Raw genomic sequence first — 21,737 nt, 5'->3', positions numbered from 1 at the left:
AATACCATGTATCTAATAGGTCTCCAGTGAAGTGTACTTTTAGAGCTGTCCACAACCACTCCCATACTTGTAGGAAAACCTGTTTCAACTGGCTCACCGTAGGTAGGAACGTATCTCTTTAAGGTCACATCTGAGTTGTGCTGGACAACTCGCATCCAAAAGCACCACACTACTCCGCGCAACCGAAATGTACCTGTTCTAAAGAACTTCTTCAACCTACGAAAACCATTTAATGGCTTCGACGGGTTACAGAGAGCTAGCTGGCACTCCCACGTTCAACTATGAAAATACAAATAACATTACAAAATCCCAGGTATTTTTTGGTTTCGTTGCCTTACGCAAAGAATCACAAGATGTACTATCGCGATAGAAAAGCTGTGCTGTTCGAATTTTTTTTCATCGCGCTTTTACTTTTGTGCTAGCAAAAATACGCTAGGGTCGTCCATGATACATTCCAGAGCGAGTCCAAATTCTTGCTATTACCAAAGTAGAAGGGCGATGAAAAGAGATTCGAACAGCGGAGCTTGTAGGCTCTGTGTCGTTCGCGTTTCTTCCCATCGCGGCAGTACACTCACTCTCAAAAGTAAATGTAAGGTGACTGTGTCGAAAAAATTGAATTTCTTTGAATCGAAAGCGTAATTTTCGAAGTTGGTTGGTGCAGGGTGCAATTTGCCCAATCACAATTAGAATGCATACATATTTTCAAGGATGCATAAAATAAGGATGATGCAAATAAAAATGTTTGCGAATTTCATTTTCCATTTACTTTTGACAGCATGTGCGCATGGAAATATTCTGCAGCAGTGGATATATGATACTCCCATCCGCTCTATACCTGTTTGCAAACTAGCATTTGTGAGAATTAGATAGCTTTCTTGACATAAGGGTCACCATGTATCAGCCTAAACTGTGGAACAGCAGGAACAGTGATTTAAGCAGGGTAACTTCGTGGCTAATACTGTACTCATTCGGTAGCTGCTGCTAATACGCATATTGTATTCCGCAGCAACGTCACGGAGTGTGGAAAACTATCGGTTGACATTTTTCATCGAAGATTTTTTTTTGACGACTTTGGTGTCATAGTGAAAGGTAGTGCTAAAATAACAAGGACCAAAGGGAGAGGCAAGACACGGCACGAGCGCTTCACCTTTAACCATGAATCAAACCGAACTCGCCCAACTTTCCACCTTACTGTTAGATGTCATGTAAATACTGAATTAGGAATCAAAGTACCGCATTCATCTGTGATGTCCAATGGCAAACAACAGTTTACGACGCGACAAAGGTGATTCCTGGCTTCTTACCTGACAACGAGAACCGTCCGTCGCACGTGTTCACTTTGACGACTCAGACCAGAACTAAGCGTCGGTTTTGAAGTGGCAGACGTCGACGCCGGGTGTTCTATCCAGTCCTCAGCGGCGTGGCTTCCGAAGCGTAACGATCACTGATCCAGGAAAAAAAGTGGCTCTATTTCATGTTTATCCCCGCTTCGAACAGCTGCTGACAACGAAATTTTTTGTATCAGGTAGCGTCATTTAAAGGGCAAGTTCAATGTTTGTAACTAGAAGCTAGTTTACAGCGTTGAAACAGTATGTGACAATGTGGCTTGAGTTAACAGCTCCCCTTGTATCATGACCAATAGCGCGGGTGACATTTCTTTGATTAGTGGCGTTCACACGTACGCCATTACGCAACGCGTCCTCTGCCTGGCGGATCGCTCCCGCGAAGTGTTCACTTCTTATTCACCGTTTAGGCAAATAAACCCATTGTAACTCCTGAGCAAAATCCACCCCTCCACGCTTTGTAGTAACAGATTCTGCGGCCAAACGTGACACGGGGCAAAATGCCATTTTTGTTGCTTAGGTAAAGGATGCGCAATCAAAGGACGAACCACAAAGAAAGACACAGGGACACACACAAGCGCACTAACAACTGTTTATTTCTTCCTTGAAACGCTTACTTATACACCTGGCCACGCATGCTCAAACGCAATCTCTAACCAGGTGTATAAGTAAGCGTTTCAAGGAAGAAATAAACAGTTGTTAGTGCGCTTGTGCCTGTCCCTGTGTCTTTCTTTGTGGTTCGTCCTTTGATTGCGCATCCTTTACCTTCACAACATCATGTACCAACTAGGCCCTACCCAAGTTTTGTTGTTTGTTGCTTAGGGCCGGCCACCATGTAAATGAGGAAAGATATTGCACTTAGTATTTAGGTGCCATGACTCGCTACGTGCCAATAAAAACTGAAATTAAAGTAGACTAGATTGGCCCTCTGTGAGGAGGGAAAATAATTGCGAAGCGATCCTTAGTGAACGAGAAAGCCGTCGGAAATGTGTGAAGTTCCGCTCGCTTTATTTTTCAAAACTATGCAGGTCACTCAGTGTGGTGTCTTAGGTTAATAAAAGCGTTAAGTTGTTGCATTTTTTATTGGTCTTAACTTATATAAAGATAGAAAAAATTTGCGTCGCAGGTTTATAATTTGAGCAGCAGAGTACAAGTGGAATGGAACGCGATGTTTTGATATTCTGGAGGACTAAACTAAAAGTAATTGTTTTATTACTTGAATAATGCTGTAACCGGCTTCTCCGGCTCTTTTATCCCATTGCAATTCAAAGCGACCACTTTATCTTCGCCTTCAATGCGCTTCCATGCACTTATAAAATGGCAAACTCCCACATGTTCCTCTCTTACAGGCTCGCCCAGCGCATCACCAACCTTTTCAAGTACATCAGTCGAATTCTCATTACAATGTCGAGCAATTGGTGTATTTTATTTACTTTTATTCCTTGAATACTGATAGTGGGCGTAGATTTTCAAAGCCCCCTTTTGAACCGGTTTTCATATTGGCCCTATTTCAAGCGTAAGCGATGTCTGGGGTTCTTTGAAGGCAGTTTTGCTTCTTGTGACCGCTGTATTCAGCTTTGAGAGTATCAGTTTTTTAGTTTATGAAATCTGTGCCACTTTTCAACTTTCCACTTTCTTATTCTAGAGTCCCGTGTGCTGTGCGATGACAGTGCACGTTAAAGAACCCCAGGTGGTCGAAATTTCCGGAGCCGTTGACTACGGCGTCTCTCATAGCCTGAGTCGCTTTGGGACGTTAAACCCCATAAACCAAACCAAACCAAACCAAACTAAACCAAACCACAGAACAGTCTAGAAATGTCAGCGGAGCCTATATACTTTTACCCCTGGTGAAACAATTCTGGAACGCAATATTTTAAAGATTAAATTATGTACTCACTATCTCAGAATGTAATCACATAATCACAGCACTTAGAACAGATATATTCTGCTTAATTCTTAATGTGCAAGTTACATATTGCAGCAATTTCACCTATTAACGTCTGTCAAGAGGAAATGAATGCTAAAAAATAATTCGTTGCTAAACTAGGCATTCTTAAATTTGGGGAAATTGTATGTAGCGCACATGGAAACACACCGCAAATGAACTGAACGCTTAATACCACTATAAAAATGTCATACTAGCACCCAACAACGAACAGAGCATGGGAACAGTTCAGACACAAGGAGCCCCACGAAACGGCCCTCTGCAGCCTTTGTCTGCTGGTTTCGAAGCTGGGCGTGTTTGTCCACTGTTTACATCCGTTGAATATAGCTCATGAGGGCCTAACTGCAAGGTATGCAGAGCGATAGAGTGCTTCAAATTAAGGCTAACGAAGGAAAACAATTTTGTCAGGGAGAAATTTTAGCTGGGGAAAACGAAAGAAGGCTAAAGAAACCTCGAAGAATTCGGAAACCACCTGCGAACATAGACAAATAGGGGCACTGTTCCGTTTTCTTCAGTGCGGATGAATGCTCCACTCGAGGACGGAAGACGCAACAGGGAATGAAAGGAAAACTTTAAGAATTTAAGCAAGCGGCATGTGGAAAACTTGGCACGTTCGTGCTGCATAAACTCGGTATGCATGATGTTTATTTTTCTGTTCATTTGAGATTTGTTTTCTACAACAACGGCAGTAAACAATTTTTCCATAATGCATACGACGCCGGTGCCCCACAGAATGTCGTAAAAAGAAACCGATGGTAGCCCTTTTGGTAGTCTTCTATGGTTGGCTTCTCTATTACTCTGACGCAATTTTTTGCTTTCTTACGCCGCTGTGTAATCTCGCCAGGTTGACTTGCTTCTTTATCCGGCGCTCTACTATTTGACTGTGAGAGCGCGATGCTTCGAGGGAACGTGGCGGATGCGATACTTTTATTGGTATCGACAATGCATAGTTGTGCCTTTCTCGTGCATTCAGTGTTACAGTTTACCGAAGCCTCTGTCAGCTCTTTTAATGAGGCGGAAAGCAATTACTAGCACTTTTTTGAGGAACCTACCGAACGCGTGCGCTAGCAAAATCGGTCGCTGTTTCATCGTGTTTCTTGCAGTACATGTGCATGTGCTATTATCTGCAATGGAGGAAGCATCTGCTCCTTCCAACCTCTGAGAACTTCCCTCGCATGCCATTAGAATAGCCCGTGTATAAGCCTTCAGAGCTTGTAGGCAGTTGTCTAGCATCCTTACAGCAAAGCAAATAAACACCAACAGAAACGGGGTCCTGCTAATAATTGAGAGAAAATATTGCGACGATTCAATCGACTTACCTAGCCCTTGAATAGGGAATGCTGCTTCCGAAAGTCGCTGTGACCATGGGCGAACGTGTTCTTTGCGCCGAAAAATGTGGAAAGTAACGTCGCATATGAAAAGAACTGTGACGTACGAAAAGGCTGGTGGTGCGGTAATATTTGTTTTAAATTCTGAAGAGGTGTTCCCCGCCTTCTTCTGCAAAAGTAAAACATATGAAGTCCTGTGAACTCTGTCTATGCCCATAGTTGCTTCATAATTGTTAATTTTGGACTACTCGGGATGTTTCATTTCACGTCACACCCGACTGCGAGCGGCTCCTCATTAGCGTGGTGGAATAGCGGTGTGTGACGTGCGGCTTACGGGGCAAACGTAAAAGAAGAAAGCGGCGGGAGGCGGCTCAGCAATAAGCATAGTTGTTCAGGTGCGTACTGCGCTCTAGGCGTCACGAAGTGTTGGTAGTGATGGCTGTTTTATGAGAGGAGAATGGACAAAGACCTATACAGGCGCGTGACTGTTTCTTTGAAATGCGGACGCCAGAAATATACGCGTCTTGCACATAAGAGGCCCGTTCGGTGTTTTATGGTTTCGCCTCGAGAAAGACGAAGGACACGAGGAAAAGCACTTTCTCGTCTTAAGCCAGACTTCTGTACACTTGAAATCGCTTCCATGCATATTCAGGAGATGATGTCACGAGATGAGTTTCAAATGTTACGATGGTGGGGCTAAATCCAGTAACCAGAAAATCTATGACGGAATAAGAAATTCAGGAGGCACTTTGTGACCTAAAGTGCGGTGAGGCGAAAGCATTTAGTGCGGTATTGCTGTTTGTGTCACTGATGTGTGGTTAAGATGTTAATTAAGTACACAACTGTTTGTGAATCTTAAGTGTTCGAGACAGTGGAGGGCGTTTGGGAGGGAGCCGTCTGATTCGACGCCTTTCTTCACTCTCTAGCGTCCTAGACAAGCAGAACTACATATTCGTTGGCAGGAAGTTAGTTCAGTTAGTTTAGTTCTAATATGTTTACTATCATGTTTGTGCCTCGTAGCGCCTACCTAGGTGCTCTGTTAATAGTTTTTTTATGTGTATACACACACATTTGTATATATATCCTTTTTGTACGAAACCATGCAAGTAAATACCACGAAAGAAAAAAAAGTTGGCAGGAACTAGCGTAGCCATTAGCACGCTCGGCTGCGGAACGGAAGGATGCTGGTTCGAATCACATCGTGCACAAAAGATGTTTTTTAAGGCGAAAGCCGTTCATGCCTCATCGTTGTAAGCAGAAGTTGTCGACAAAAGTGTCACGCTTTTCAATTGGTCGAAACGGTCGTGACGTCCCAGTGCGCGAATTTCAAACAGGGCCAATTGTATTTTGGCTAGTAACCATGCAACCAATTAAAGGGATCGTATAGTGATGCTCCAAGTAAGTGGGACTGAGTTTAGTTAGCTGCTTAATTACCCAATTAGCCTAATTAACCTTTATAGTCAGGCCAGATAAATAAACAAAACCGTGTAGGAAATTGGTCGAGCTCGGGAATCGAACCCTGGTCTTCGGCGTGCGAGACGAGCATGCTATCTACTCCGCCATGGCACCCTGCCCGTACACGGGCATTTGAAACAAACCGGAGACGTATGCCGCGGCGTCATCGGAGGCATCGCCGACGAGGAAACCAGCGCAACGCTCACCGCCCAAATTGCCTGGCGAGGCGGGCAGATTGCCAGCATTCGCCGCCTTGGAAAATCGTCCATCGCGGTGATCACCTTTGTGGGAAAGGTGGTCCCGCGGTACGTCCACTACAACGGGGAACTTACCCCCGTCCGAGAATACAAGCGAACCGTGCCCGCCTGTGTAAAGTGTGGAACTGTGGGACACCGCACAGACACTTGCCCCACGCTGAATTCGTCTAAGTGTGGCCTTTGCGGCCAAAATGTGACTGTGACGCAGGATGGCGCTGCGCCACATGAGTGCAACCCAACATGTGCAATCTGTGGACTAGCCCACCCCACTGGCTCGAAAGATTGCACGGCAAAATTCCGCCGACTTCACCTTGCCGGTGTCAAGCCCTCTCGACATGGAGGATTCGAAAAGCCAGTCTGGAAACAGACAAGATCCCACCACCAGCGGAGCCAATGGCGGCGCGGTACATGGCAATAACGCCACCGGCTCGCGCGAGGAAAACGTCAACGCGGCTTCCTCATCTCCCGGACAGAAGACAACGGGAGAGAAGAAGAGAAAGAAGAAAACCAAGAAGAAAAAGCAGGCACCACCACCGCCCCCTAGCGGAGACTACGCCAAGCACTTCCCCACTCTCAAACCAAGTGGCGCTGCCGGAGCCCGGGCCCCGGCGCCGCAACAACACACTCAGGTGAGCAGCTGGGCAGGGGTCGCTTCCTACCCTCCCTCCCCCTCGTCCACTTCCCCCTCCTCGGCTTACGGCGTAGATGTCGAAAGCCGCCGACAAAATGAGCAGCTTAGAGCACAGATCGGGCAACTGCTCGCCAAAATTCAAAATTTAGAGGAAAAGCTAGCTGCCGCGACGGGAATCCCGAGTTCCGACGCCATAGACCTCTTGCATTGCCCAGGGGGCGCTGCGAAAATGGTGCTCAATAGCGCCCTCTGCCCTCGGCTGGGTAGTACCGGGCTCTGGCGTCTGCTTCAGAAAGCACGTTGGCAGTATGGACCCGCGACTTTCGCTTGTGCTGTGCCATGGCCTACAGCGAATATCGGGCGCCGAAGATTTTTTCAGGGCTGGCAAGCTGTGTAAAGGGAAGAAATTACGCAACGCCAAGTACGTGCACTCTGTTCATGAAATAAGCGGCGAAGTTTCAACGCGGTGTCATTCACAAGTGAAGAGAGTCGCGTACGAAGTTGAACTTCAGATAAGGTCTGCACGCTTCGACATTCAAGCGCACCAACGCGATGAAATACTTGCAATATATGAATTCGCAGCAGTTCTAAACAGACATGTATACGGAACTGCTCGAGCGCACGACGGTACACGCCGCGCCAGCAGCGGTCTTTTGAGCATGCCACGAAACGGTGGGCCTCCTGCAGTCTTTCTTGACTGCATCTCGCTAAACAAGTAGTCATGCCTGCCTTGTAGTAGCCGCCATCTGTTCCTTCAGCAAATGCTAACATGATGCAATGCATATATGAGCTCGCAGCCGAATAACGCTGCGCGCTTGATGTCGTTTTCTTGATGGTGCTTTTCATCCTTAAAACGACATCGCTCGAACACGTTCGCTGTTATCAGTGATGCCGCGCTGCCACATACGTGCTGGTTTGAGGTCGAAAATGTGCACATTTCACTTTCGACGCTGGGCTGCTCGTAGTGCGTAGCCAATTCGCACCTAATCAACCCGCCCATTTGTGGTCATTTGCACGCACCTGGCCACCTCACCACGTTGCACCAGTAGAATTGTCGCAGTGGCCGGGTCTCTAGTCGTGAATCACCAGCCATGCCTGCTGATTTGTCGATTTGCCTTAATAGTGATTATCTGAAGTGAAATGTTGACATGCCATATGAATTATACTATGTATTTTTTTGCGCTCTTTGCTGTGTTGTGCATTCCCTTGATATGATCGCTGAATTATGCTGTTCGTTTCTCACTTTTTGCTGCTTGCTCTGTTGTGCATTTCCTACTGTTTGGTGATTGTCATGGGACACTTTTTGCTGCTTGCTTGGTCCAACTGCCTATGTAAGGATCTACTAAACAAGTTGTGTTGTAGAATGCATAAATTTTCATTCTACGCCTGCATATGCGGCTGCTCGCTAAATATACATTTTTTGAGAGAGGTAAGCGCCAAAAGAAGACGTACACAAGGAGGATGAGGCCGGCTGTAGACTGCGGGGAAAATTGTAGGTACATATGCGGGATGACTGGCCGAATTGTTTTTCTCGTTACCCACGAAGTGGCGACTGCATATCCTGATGTTCGGCATTGCATCCCACGGTTTGCCGTCCGGACTGCATGTGCAAAAAGAACGAATTTCAGCAACGCGGATAACCAAACAAACATCAAGGCAGGCGAAGCAGCCAGCACAACGCGAAGGTTCGCTTACTCAGTGCGTCGAACTGCAGCTATCCAGCGCGCCCGGCGCTCCGCTTCGTGAGACCTTGAAGGAAAACGGTGGAATTTTATATTGGGATTCAGACCTTCTTGCTCGTGGCAGCCCATGACGCAGCAGTAACGACGGTGACGCTTTTTCGAGACTGAGCGAGGTCTCTCGGGCGGATCGGCGTCGCCGATTCCTTCTGCTGCCTGCGTTTCGTGCTGAGGCACACGGAGCGTCGGTTTTCTAAATACTAAGCCACGGCCAGGCCGCGGCGTGGTTGGTCACAAGTGACGAGCCTTATCGCACTCACAACAGTGCAGAAAAACGTGCAAATCGACGCAAAACGCAGGCTGGAAAGGTGCGCCGCCACAGCCAGGGCCCAACCTGGTACTACCCAGCCAACTTCTCCTTGCCGCCACCAGGCGCCGCCACGTTACCTCAAACTCCAGCGCAAGAGGCCTATGGAGAGTGAGCCCGAACTGCCGCCCGCGTACGCGTCGGCAATGGCCGCGATGGAGGCGCGTCTCACCTCCCAGCTTGAGAAAATGGTAGAAACGGCTATGAACATCATGGAGTCCAAATGCTCGGCATCGGTCCCTGCAGCCATAAACCGCTGCATGAAATCAAAAACCACCCGAACCAGTCGGCGGTTCGAGGGGATCCGAGCCTTCAATACGCACAAGAAAATTATCTGCAATCCCAGAGACGCGGCATCGCAGGACTCCAACGCCGCACCCCCACCCAGTGCTGGCTCTAGGCCAGAGTCCAATCAGCCCCCGTCTCTCACCTCTAATCCTAATGATGGCGGCACGGCCTAACAAGCGTTCCCCTCCTCCGAAAACACACACATTGGTAACCGTAACGCAGTGGAATTGTAGAGGCTTCAAGGCTCGGAAGAAACGCGCGAACCTGCGCCTCTACCTAGAAACTTTCGAGGCTATACCCGCCGTGGTCGCCCTCCAGGAGCCAGGAGCGGCGGCAAAATTGACTAACTACGTGACTTTCCAGCGAGACCCCTCTTCGTGTCTCCTCGTACACAAGGCGTACACAGCCACCGAAATCGACCTCGATCTTACCGTACTCGTACGCTATGGTAAGGATCCTTCCCCTTCGCCGATCGGATCCTCCCCTGCACATACTTAATGTATACTGCTCCCCGAAACTGAAGCGAGTGACCTTCGCGGACCTCTTTAGCCGTGCACTTAAAGAGGAGGGTCGCGACCCCCTACTGATTGTGGGCGACTTCAACGCCCCTAGTCAGCTATGGGGCTATCGTAAGGAGGAAGTGCGCGGACGCATGCTGGCGCAGTTGGCGTTCACACTGGGCCTCACCCTCCACACCGACCCGGCATTTCGTACCCGCGTAGACAACTCGGTGACCCGAGACACATGCCCGGACCTCACTTTCACTCGCAACATAAGACACGCAGACTGGATCAACACCGAGGATACCCTCGGCAGCGACCACTGCATCAGCAACACAACTGTTTATACACGCCCCCTAAAGCGCCCTACCACACTAGCACGCATCCCCAATTGGACCACCTTTCGCAAAAATTTCCCATCCGACACCAACACGAACATCACAGAGCAAGGATACGCAAACTGGTCCCGGTCAGTCATATCGCACCTTCGCTCCCACGAGAAGCAGATACAGCTTACAGAGGTGGTCACGGACGCGGACAACCACCTCCTCCACCTCTGGGAAGCGCGCCGCGGCCTCACGCGCCGCTGGAAGCGCCAGAAACACAAGAAGCTCAAAGCGCGCATTGCGGACCTCACCCGGCAGGCAGCAGAGTACGCGGCCCAACTCGCTGACTCCAACTGGGTAGACCGCTGCAACACGGCGGCGAGGCAGATGTCGAGCCGCAACACGTGGCGTCTCTTCCGAGCCCTCATCAACCCAACACATACCCGCACAGAAACGCAAAAGCAACTACACAAAGCCATGCACGCATTCCAAGGAAATACAACGCAGTTGGCACAGGCGCTCCGGGATCGCTACCTGTGCACAACTCAGGACGCCCGCTGGTCGGCCTACTCCTACGCTGGCAGAGAAAACTCAGAGTTGGATAAGCCTTTTCAGCTTCACGATCTGCGGGCGGGTCTGGCCAAAATGAAGAGGGGCACCACGCCGGGCCGGGACAAGGTCACCGTCAAAGTTTTGGCGAACCTTCCTGATTCAGCGTACCAGTGCCTTCTAGAATACATCAATGCGATATGGACGGGGAAAACCCCGCTCCCCATTGACTGGAAAACGGCCCTTGTAACCTTCATCCCGAAGGCCGGAAAACCGATCGACACGGACAACCTCCGCCCCATCTCTCTCACCTCGTGTGTGGGCAAATTGATGGAGACGATGGTGCGGGATCGGCTGTCCGAGTACCTCGAACAACACAACACCTTCGCGGACACCATGTTCGGATTTCGCCCACATAGATCCGCACAGGATGTCCTGCTCCAACTCGACCGCGAAATCCTGAACCCCATTACACAGCCTCAAAACGATAAAATTGTCCTTGCGCTTGACCTGAAAGGAGCGTTCGATAACGTAACTCACGAGGTCATACTCACACATTTGAGTCAAACTCACTGCGGCACCAATACCTTCAATTACGTTAAACAATTTCACACGGACAGACTGTCCTACATCCGAATAGAGGACGAAGAGCACGGACCTTTCCTGCTCGGCACGAGGGGGACTCCACAAGGCGCGATGCTGTCCCCTCTGCTATTCAACATTGCCATGATGCGCCTACCCGCCCTGCTGGGTGCGGTCGAAGGGGTCCAGCACGCGCTGTACGCCGACGACATCACCATCTGGGCTACGCAAGGACGCCTGGAGGATATGGAGACCAGCCTGCAAACGGCCGCCAGCATAGTGGACCGCTATGCTCGAGACTGTGGTCTGCAATGCTCCCCGCAGAAATCGGAATTCGTGCATTTACGTCCCTCGCGCAGATGCTCGACCCAAACCAATCTCTCGTTGCAAAGTGGTCCCATTCGCGAATCCAAGGAAATCAGAGTCCTTGGACTCTTCATACACAACCAGCGACGCTGCGACACAACACTCGCCAAGCTCCGGCAGGTGGGGGACCAGGTAGGCCGCATGGTCCGCCGGGTTTCCAACCACCGCGGTGGGTTACGATGCAAAGACGCCTTGCGGCTGGCGAAAGCATTCGTGACCAGTCGAATCTTGCATTCGACTCCGTACCTCCACCTGAGGAAACAGGAGGAGGATGCCCTCGAGGTCATCCTCCGCAAAATCATGAAACGAGCGCTGGACCTCCCAGTTTCTACCTCTACCAGCCGCCTTATGGCACTTGGTGAACACTTTTAGGGAGCTTCGGGAGGCCCACCTCAACATCCAATACACTCGACTCACAAAGACAGGGTCGGGTCGCCGCCTTTTAGCCCGACTTCACATCCAGCACACTCAATTCACAGAGGAGAGATGCCGCCTTCCCGTACACTGGAGACGCGCCCTCCACGTGCGGCCTCTCCCCACCAACATGTCCAAATAGGATGGCAGGCGCCTGGCGCGGGCGGAAGCCTTGGACCGCCATTTTCGGAGCAAACCAGGAGTCTTCTACGTGGACGCGTCCGGCCCGGACTCCAGGGGATGGTACACGGCCGCGGTCGTCCACGAGGGCAAAACAGTAGACGCCCTTACTTTCAAGGCCCAGTCAGCAATTCACGCAGAAGAGGTTGCCATCGCTTTGGCAGCCTCTGACACCTCCTCCAAATACATAATCACCGACTCACGAGGGGCTTGTCGAAACGTCACGCAAGGGTGGGTTACTCCCCTAGCTTATCGCATTTACCAAAATTGTAGCCGAGACTCGGATCCCGCGCATCGATCTATCGTTTGGGCTCTAGGTCACCAAGGCGTCCACGGAAATGAGGCAGCCGACGCCGCCGCCCGCGCGCTCTCTCTCCGGGCATTTCCCACGGGACCCGACGCCGACCAGGACTTGGATTTCAATCCGATTTACACTTTTAAAGAAATATGCGATTATTACAAATCCACGCACCAAACTCTTCCCACCCCATGCAAAGGGCTGGGGAAGGTCAACGAGCGGGTACTCCTGCGCCTGCTCACCAACACGATGTTGTGCCCGGCAATTCTACAGCATTTCGATCCTAAATTCGACGGGCGGTGCTCACACTGTGGGGAGGTGTCTGACACCTACCACATGGTGTGGGCCTGCCAGCAGAACTCATCCCTACCGCCTATCCCGAACCCCACCCGAGAGGACTGGGAGGCGACCCTGTCCGGTTGCTGCACCCTCGAGGCCCAAAGGGCCTTAACGCAGCGCGCTCGGGCTGCGGCAAACGCCATTGGTGTGCCTGACTAGGCATCCCACCTAGTGGTTGTAAGGGCGTGACCCTTCAGGTCACTACCCCCAACACCTCTCCCTATGATTAAATAAATGTTTTCACCACCACCACCACCCAGCTCAATGGTTTGGAATGAACAAAGGCGCGTCTAGTGAATACGGTGTCTTCGCTCACTCTCACCCTCCTCCCTTCCCTTCCGGCGAGGTTTAGGTGTCCACCGAGATATGAGAGACGGATACATTTCCTTTCCTCAAATATCAATTTACCGACGAGGAAGGCGTAGAACCGAATGGGCGATGGCGTTCTATGGACTCCCTGGCAGCATTGCAAGACGCTGTCGCGTTCCACTCTTAGAGGCGAAGCCTAACATCTTAACAACGCATCAGTGACACAAGCAGCAACACCGCGCTTAAGGCTTTCGCCTCACCGCATTTTAAGTCAACAAAGTGCCCCCCTGAATTTTTCTGGTCTGACTACAAAAGCGTGACACCTCTTCTGACTACCTTCTGCTAACAACCTTCTGTCGACAACGATGAGGCGTTAAAGGCTTTCGCCTTAAAAAGCATGAGTGTCTTGAGACCATCGCTCTTGAACTCATCACCATTGGTCCTGTGACGACAAGGCGCCACGTGACTACGTTCTCAGCAGTTGCAATGCTTTGCCTTCTAGGAAGTCGATGCTTCGTCAGCGACGACGTAGGCGTTCCTAACAGCATTCTCCTCAAAGGATACAATTTTCTCGCTGGCCTCTTTGCATTTGCCTTCTGGCCGCATTACGACAGGCCTGAGTTCTCTACTGGTCAAGTGACACGATTACGCGTGTATCTTTATTTTAATGCGCAGTCGTGAAAAGAGGTGACCTTACGAGAAACGGCGTATTCAGCGTTCTCGCAGTGGGCGTATTCACAGCGAGGTGAAAGTGACACAGATACTGCAGCTGCTCCGCAATGCGCGCATTTGCATTTCCAATGCTATTCCCAACAAACGGAAGTAGACGTTTTCAGGCGTATATTTATTCAGTAAGAGCTTTTCTAGGTTGCAGCTCTATTTTGGCCGTAAAGAGTTATAGCTGGAGTGATGGTGGTACAGCGGCTGAGGCTGAACCGAGAAATGTTTTGTTTATTAATTGGCAGACTTAAGCTTAATACGCTGCATGCTGACACGAGCGCCATATCAACAACGAAAATTTCGGTGCGGGAGGCTAGCCACTGAATCCACTTAATAACGCCTTGTCCTGTTCAGGAATAAGAGTAAGGAATGCTGAGCTTTTACTGGTGCGTAACCTCGGGGTAACACATCTTTTGGCTGAAAGAACAGAGAAAACCAATAGAAGTTAGTCTGAACTGGTAGGGCGCCGAGCTCTGAACACAAACAGACCACTCTCACGGAGAACGGACCAGTTATAAGCCTGAAAATGTTAAATAGCGAAATACAGCTGCTGCCCTCACCCGTTGATTTTGCAAGTACACAATGTGCAACGACACATTTGTCGGCGCTGACTACAGAGACCACTCTATACCTTAACTGGCTTGAAAACGATGAAAACCCGCCCGTTTTGGTAAGGGCATCATGAGTTTAAATCGGCTGGCAAACGATGCTAACTCCAGATTTTGCTGCGATGATTGCATTTTTTAGTTGCGGACAAGCGTCAACATAGCCAGCAAGAAGCCTGTAATCAATTTTTACTCAGAACAATAACACGACAGAGCTTTAACGTTCTCGTTGCGTTACACAGTTTTTACGTTGTCACAGAATGTTCTTATGTTTTTGCTGTTCTCACAGCATATTGGGCTGCAGTTTATTATTGTCAGTGGGCTCGTGATCCCTGCATAACCAAAACTGCTCTTTTTTCTTAGTTTATGCAACGTCTATTGTATTTCAGTCAATGTTTCAGGAATGTAGAAATGTTTGCTATTTCGGTTGTGCATAGGTAGTTGCGTGTGCTGCTTCTTTAGTCTTAGAGTCTTCGGGGACCTTTCAGGCGATTAGCGTAACTATAGACAATGTGGGAAGGATTTGCATACTCTGGTTTTGTGGTTTCGTTCTCTCGAAGAATTTAAATTCAATTCTATTCTTCAAATTGAAATCATTCTGATCGCTTAAATAAAACAGCGCTGTGATCCTGAGCGCGTAAGATAGCCGAAGGGATCAACTTTCCTGTGTTAATGTTTTCTTGTCGTTTTTTACACTTAAAAATTGCAACACGCAGAAACAATTTACGATATTCCCTGAAACTTTGTTAAGCTTTCTAGAAAATTTGAAATTATTTCGAGCCTAACCCGCCGTTTAAAAAAGTGTGAGACATGCTGCCAAGCGAAACCAGTATTTAAGGTAGACTCTAAGAGCTGCTATTCTTTCAGAATGAGTAGACCAGCTCCAGTTCTCTCCATGGCAGTCGTTTATTTCGTCCAAGTTGCCGAACGAGTGAAACACCTACCTCAGCACAGAGTAGCACTGCAGCGCGTTCTCTTTACGGGCAAAAAGGGTTGAAGAATTTCTTCTCTCATATAATGCATCGCACCTGTATAATCGCCTGTGGCCTGCCACTTTCGTAAAATACGCCCGTCGGTCATTACAGCGAGCTAAAGAGCGACAGAGTTATATTTTAGCGGCAGAAAAAAAAACATCTTCCTCAGCAAAGGCTCTCAATAAGCTCCAGTCACAGAAGGCATTGAATTGAGTGTAAATGAGCATGAAAATAGACTCTCTTCAGACTGCAGCAATTTGTGAGAAATATTCATAGCTCTATCTCTGAGTGAAAGTACTTTATTTCATTTTAGGTTTCTTTTACGTCTTCGTACATCTGTGCCAAGGCAGCGACTTCACGAAGAAAAATACTTCGTACAAACTAGAGAAGTACGCTTCGGTTCATGGCAAGCGCTGTCGCTAAATCCCCTTAAACGTTCACAATTCGGCGCGAAACATCATTATAAATAGTTTATATTCCTAGCGTTTGCATTTTGGGCGAAGCACAGCGCCAATCTAGACCCACCAAGGAACGAGCTGCGCATGTTAGGGAGCCCGCAGACGGTTACTTCAGTCTACCGCTGGCGGGTTCCGCCGGCGAGTGGCCGCCACCTTTGTGGCGTTCCGAATCATTTTTAAGACGAAAGCCTTTAATGGCTCATACTGTCGTCCGTTAACAAAGCGCGTCACAGACGTTTAACACGGGAACTGATAAAGATAGAAGAACACCAATGCTTGTTTCAAATAGAGGAGGAAAAAATGAACCCAGAAGCCAAGTTTGATGACTGTGGACTTATTAGTCAATTAATTATAGGCAAAAATGTCGAAATTGCCTCGAAATAGCGCGGACGTCGATATAGCCACGGGAACGGTGGGACGACATATCCACCGGAAGTCGTCACGGAATTGTGAAAATTGTCACAGAATGGTCGAAAAACGTTGAAAATCTGTCAAATTAAATGGAAAAATGTGTAATTAAGCTTAGTTAACACTTAAAATCCCCGAAAGATGTATAATTTCGGAATCGATATAGCCACCGGAAAGGTGTGACGTCACATCCACCGGAAGTAGTCACGGCATACTGTTCTCGGCTTTCGCCTCTGGTTGCCGAGCTTCCATGAGGATGCATATTTAAGCAGTATGGAAGTTCAAGGTGCCCATCACCGTGTATTTATACGACTTCCCATAGAGCAAAGAGCGAACAGAAAGTAGGGTCTTTTAGATTTGGTTTCTTTTACGGGGATAACTTTAATTGAAGCCATATATGGAGATGAGCATGAAGCTAAGCTGACGAGCAGACGCATAAAAACGGCTTTAACCCAGACAGTACGTGCCTAAAAATCTGCGTACCAGGATGCCGCTTATTGTATTCCTGAATACAACAAAATGCTTGGCATTTTTGAAAGGTGCATAGCTGTCACAAAATTCGGCGCATTTTAGAAACAAACAAAGAAAAACCGCCGCGCGCACGGCGTCTCGCCGGCGCGAGCCCAACGGGAGAGAGGGAAAGCCCCGCCGAGCGCGTGCCTCTCTCTCCACCGTCACGGCATGCGCCGAAGGAATGAGTCATCCACGCCGAAGATTCTCGAACATGCGAGTCGGTTCTACAGCTGACGGGGGGAAAGGGCGTAGCCTTGCGTGCACTAAGACACGCCACCCTCGCCCGTCGGCGTCGGCGCCGCTCAAGAACACGCTCGAAACTTCCAGATGCGACCCCCGACCTCTGACCAATGGGGACGCGCGGCCGGTGAGAAGAGGAAAGGGATACAGCACTGCCAATGCTGCGTGTATGTGCGCGCCTACTCGGGCGCGAACAACAAACAGACGGGAGAGCGAGCCTATAAAGAAGGACGTTGACCGCTATCAGTCAGTCCTGACCGCCGTTTAAGCTTCGGAGAAGCGCGCCCGTTCGACTCCCGGGGAAAACACCACTCGGCCAGCCACGGCCCAGCGAGGCAACGTTCGCCAGTCTGCGGGACGGCATCGTCATGGAACTCTGGTCGTCGGACTGCCGCAGTGCCCGGTGAACAAATTGTGTTTTGTTTGTTTACCTCTCTCTCTTGTGTTAGTGCACTTTAGGTGCAATATTGCATATATATTGTATTCTCTCTCTAATTTAACTTTGCACGAGTTGCATTGCGCTGTTAATCACTTTGTATTTGTTTGTACTAGTGATTGTGAAATCCTCTGTATCGTCTCTTTGCTATATAAACCTTGTTTTGTTTTGTGAACCTTTGGCTCCGACCCATTCTCTGGCTTGCGACCAGCGAAAGCTGGGCACCGAACGCCCAGAAACCTCTTGTCACTTGGTTGCTGGTCTCCGCTGAGTTTGCCACGCTGACTCGAGGGCATCTCCTTTGAGTCCGAGACCGCTACCCCCACACGCTCTAAGGGTGTCTGGGAGCTTCCCACTAAAAGTGCGCGAAGTCTGGGTGACAATAGCTGAACAAGTAAAAATTTCATGAATAGCGCTGTTTTAGAATGGTTATAACGATAAGGGCACGGCTGAACAGTTTCCGAGCGACAGCTGTAAATGCGACGTTTCCCGCATATGTGGCGATGATGTCCTTGGCGTAACACACCTTGTGATACGCGTAACGCTGATTGGTCCGCAAGGAGTGATGTCATGCATGATGTCTTGAGAAAGCACCACGCTGATTGGTACAAGTCACCACGGCACCATGACATCGGTCGTGATGTGAAAAGGTGTTAATACAGCTTAACCTTGGTGCTAATGCTAATGCAGCCCATGAACGCAACAGACGTCGTACAGCTGTACCCAGAGTAACTAAACGTTCCGAATAGTGTCAGCATTTAGAATTGGCAAAGCTGCAGCTGAAATTTGCATTACCCCAGTGGTAAACGACCAGTAATATTTTTGGTGCGAAAGCACTGCTATCGGCATTGTCCGGGTTTCAGCGATGTCCTTTAGCCTAACATATTCTAAAGCTGGCCGTGAGGGAATCGCACCCTTCACCCAAACGCATAGTTTGGACTCCGGGCTATCAGAGCCTTCGAGGTAACGAGGCTGCGGACGCATCCGCCCGAGCGCATACACACCGGACGCCTCATCAAGGCTCCTCCGACTCAGAGTTTAGAAAACCGCTGCTGCGGTTCAGGGAAATTCTAGAAAACTATTCGACATTGGCTTTTCCCGGTCCCTGCTAAGGGCCTTAGTAAAGCCGATGAGCGAACTCTGAGGCGCCTGCAGACAAACACTTCGTTGTGTCCTGCAATAGAGAAAAATTTTGACCTCGAAACTGATGGCCGCTGCGCTCACTGTGGGGGAAGTGCCCGATAACTCTGACATGGTTTGGACCTGGCAGAAGAATCCTTCCCTTCCACCAAACCCTTCCCTTTCCCGAGAGACATGGGAGGCAGCCCTTCTAAACTGCTCGGGGGCTGGAGTCTCAACGGGCTCCAGTTCAACGGGCGCGAGTAGCGGTCTCTTCCAGCGAGGTCCCGCACTAAGCACTCCACCTAAGTAAAGGGTCATTTTCCCCAGGAAACTTTCACCGAATAAAAAGTTTTAACCAGCACCGTTCGTGTAAAGCCTCTGGATAGCGAGGGTAACTTGGTCACTGGGCCAGCGAGCGCCCCAGTCTTGCTTTGAGTAGGCGCTGGCGTCCACCAACAAATTCACGCAGTTAAGGGCATTTCCTTTCTCAAAACGAGCGACAAGTTTAGCCGTTGATTTCACGGAAAGGAAAGGCGCATAACTGACTCCCATGGTCGGTGGTCACCCATATTGCGCTTGGAGGTACATGGCGGAGCTGTCCACATGCGAAAAACTTTTTTCACAAAAATACATCATACTTAGCAGGTCTAAACCACCAGCCATTTGTCTATTAATGAGAAAGGATTTCTTGGCTGGTCAGTGGCGTTCGTTCAACAACACAGATTCATGGGCAATCCAACACTAGCAACATAACAATCCCTACATTGCCTAAGCTGGCTAAACAGATAACAACAATAAAATAAAAACAAAATAAAGAAATTAAAAATAAAATTAAAAATACCAAAAACAAAAAATAACCATGAAACCAAAAGTAATGACACAAAAATTAGCTGCGGTTAAACTACTGCTGAACCTGGTTAGAGAGCGAAAGGTATGGCGCATCGGGCAACTATAAGCGGCTTCGCGTCTTTAACGTTGAGTACGTTCTGGACACTGATTAGGCAGCGCGCTGTGAGCGCGCGGAGCGAGTGGACATGCAGTGCAAATTCTCCTCCAACTTTTGGCTGAAGCCACGGAACTTCAACCAGAACCCCGTAAACACAGCCGCGTCTGTCTTCGCGAAGTCGACAGCTACCTGTGTATACCACTCGCACAGAGGTGGGGTAAAATTCAGGCCTTTTAGGGTTGATCTTCACTTGGGTATCATGGTGGTGGCGCTAGGCCTAACGCCTACGCCGGCGCCCGGCCGTGAGTCGCCCACCCGCGGCAAGATGGCTACCCCAAACCTACAAAGTGGCTACGATCCGGACGCCATGGCCTGGTCCGAGGTTCCAGCAAATTCAGCGCCTGATAGCCCGGACTCTGCGCCCATTGAGAACTTGAAGCTATTAAAGCTAGCGGAACGCCGCTCTCGCAAGGGGAATGCCACCTCCAAGACAGCGGACGCCACGTCGGCAGGCCGCTCAACACGGCACAACGCTGCTGCGCGCGCTGCAGCGCTTCACGGTGGGCTCCAGTGTAAGACCGGAGCTGCTTGGAAACCAAAGCCGCTTCCGCGGCTTCATCCCGATGACATCGTTATCATCCTAAAGCCCCGGGTCACCGTTGCTCTGAAGGATGTCTATCAACATGGCGAGCTGGGAGCAGCGTTCGCGGCCTACCTGGGCGCCACGGCGGCAGCATCGCTCAGCCTGCTCTCCACATGGGAGAAAAACCTCACCGTGGCAGGCACTCGAGAGCCGCACGTCGCAGATAAGCTACTGCGGGACTCCGAACTCACAACACCGAAGGGGTGGCTCTCCATGTACGGCCAGTTGAAACTAACTGGTGACGTGTGCCGCGGCGTCATCACCGTGGCCAAGCACGAGACCAGTGAGTCCCCCCAAAACGAGATCCTGTGGCGTGCTGGAGAGCTTGCCGATATCCGCAAGCTTGGCAACTCAGACGTCGCGGCGCTCACCTTCATGGGCAAAGTGGTGCCGCGATACGTTCACTATAACTCCGAAGTCACCCTTGTGCGTGCATATCAGAAAACGATCCCGGCCTGCGTGCAGTGCGGCACTGTGGGCCACCGAGCGAACACATGCGCCTGCCCGGTTCAAAAGTGTGGCCTGTGTGGCAAAGCGGTGCCGACCGTCGACGGGGTGAAGACACCGCATGAGGGCACTCCGTCTTGTGCAGTCTGTGGGCAAGCCCACGCCACCAACTCCCGGGACTGCACGGGAAAATTCCGGCAGCTCAAGGTGCCCGCCCTAAGGCTAGGAGGCGCCCAGAGCTCCCAGGAAAACAGCGACCTGGCAGGCAGTCAAGTCATCCGAATTCAGGTGGCGGAACGCCGCGTGAGGCTGACGGCAGTGACCACAAAACGTCATTTTCATCCTCGGCAAATCACCTCCCGGGAAGAAGACTGCGTCCTCATCGCCACCGCCCAGCGGCAGGGACGCTGGCCACTTCCCGGCCCTCAAGACAAATGGCGCTGCCGGCGCCCGGGCATCAGCGCCTCAACACGGCAAACAACAGGTGAGCAGTTGGGCTGAGATCGCCTCCTCCTCCTCCCCAGTTACCGTCTCCGCACTCGACGCGGAATACAAAAAAAAAAAAATTAGATCGACATGCTCCGGGCACAGAATGAGCTTTTGCTTAACAAAATTCAAAATTTAGAATCAAAATTAGCGTCCGCCACTGCGAGCCCGCAGAAATCGGACTCAATTAAGAGTGACGCGGAAATCTCGCCTGCCCTCGTGACAGCCATCTCCGCGCTTAACCTCTAAATTGCGATTTATGATCGAGACCACCATGGACCAGATCTTGACCAAGGTCAACTCTGCCGTCCCCGCGGTAGTATGAAATGAAATGAAATGTTTATTCGGCCATATTTACAATATGCCCCCGGGGAGAGGCAAAAGGAGCAGACAAAGCATGCCTTCTGACGAGGCCAACACCCCGGCTAACACAACAGGACAGAGGTGACAAAACGGCAAATCACATATGCAAAAAAAACGTAAAAAACAACTTGGAACAGCATACTTTAAGGCATCATGCCTAATCTCGATGAGAAACAAAGAAAGACACAAATGATATCTTAAAAAACAAACATGACACCGT

This window comes from Amblyomma mixtum, chromosome 4 (genome assembly GCF_055824585.1).
Source record: "Amblyomma mixtum isolate Tamu chromosome 4, ASM5582458v1, whole genome shotgun sequence".
In the NCBI taxonomy this organism is placed as follows: Eukaryota; Metazoa; Arthropoda; class Arachnida; order Ixodida; family Ixodidae; genus Amblyomma; species Amblyomma mixtum.
Note: the sequence above shows the minus strand (reverse complement) of the source record.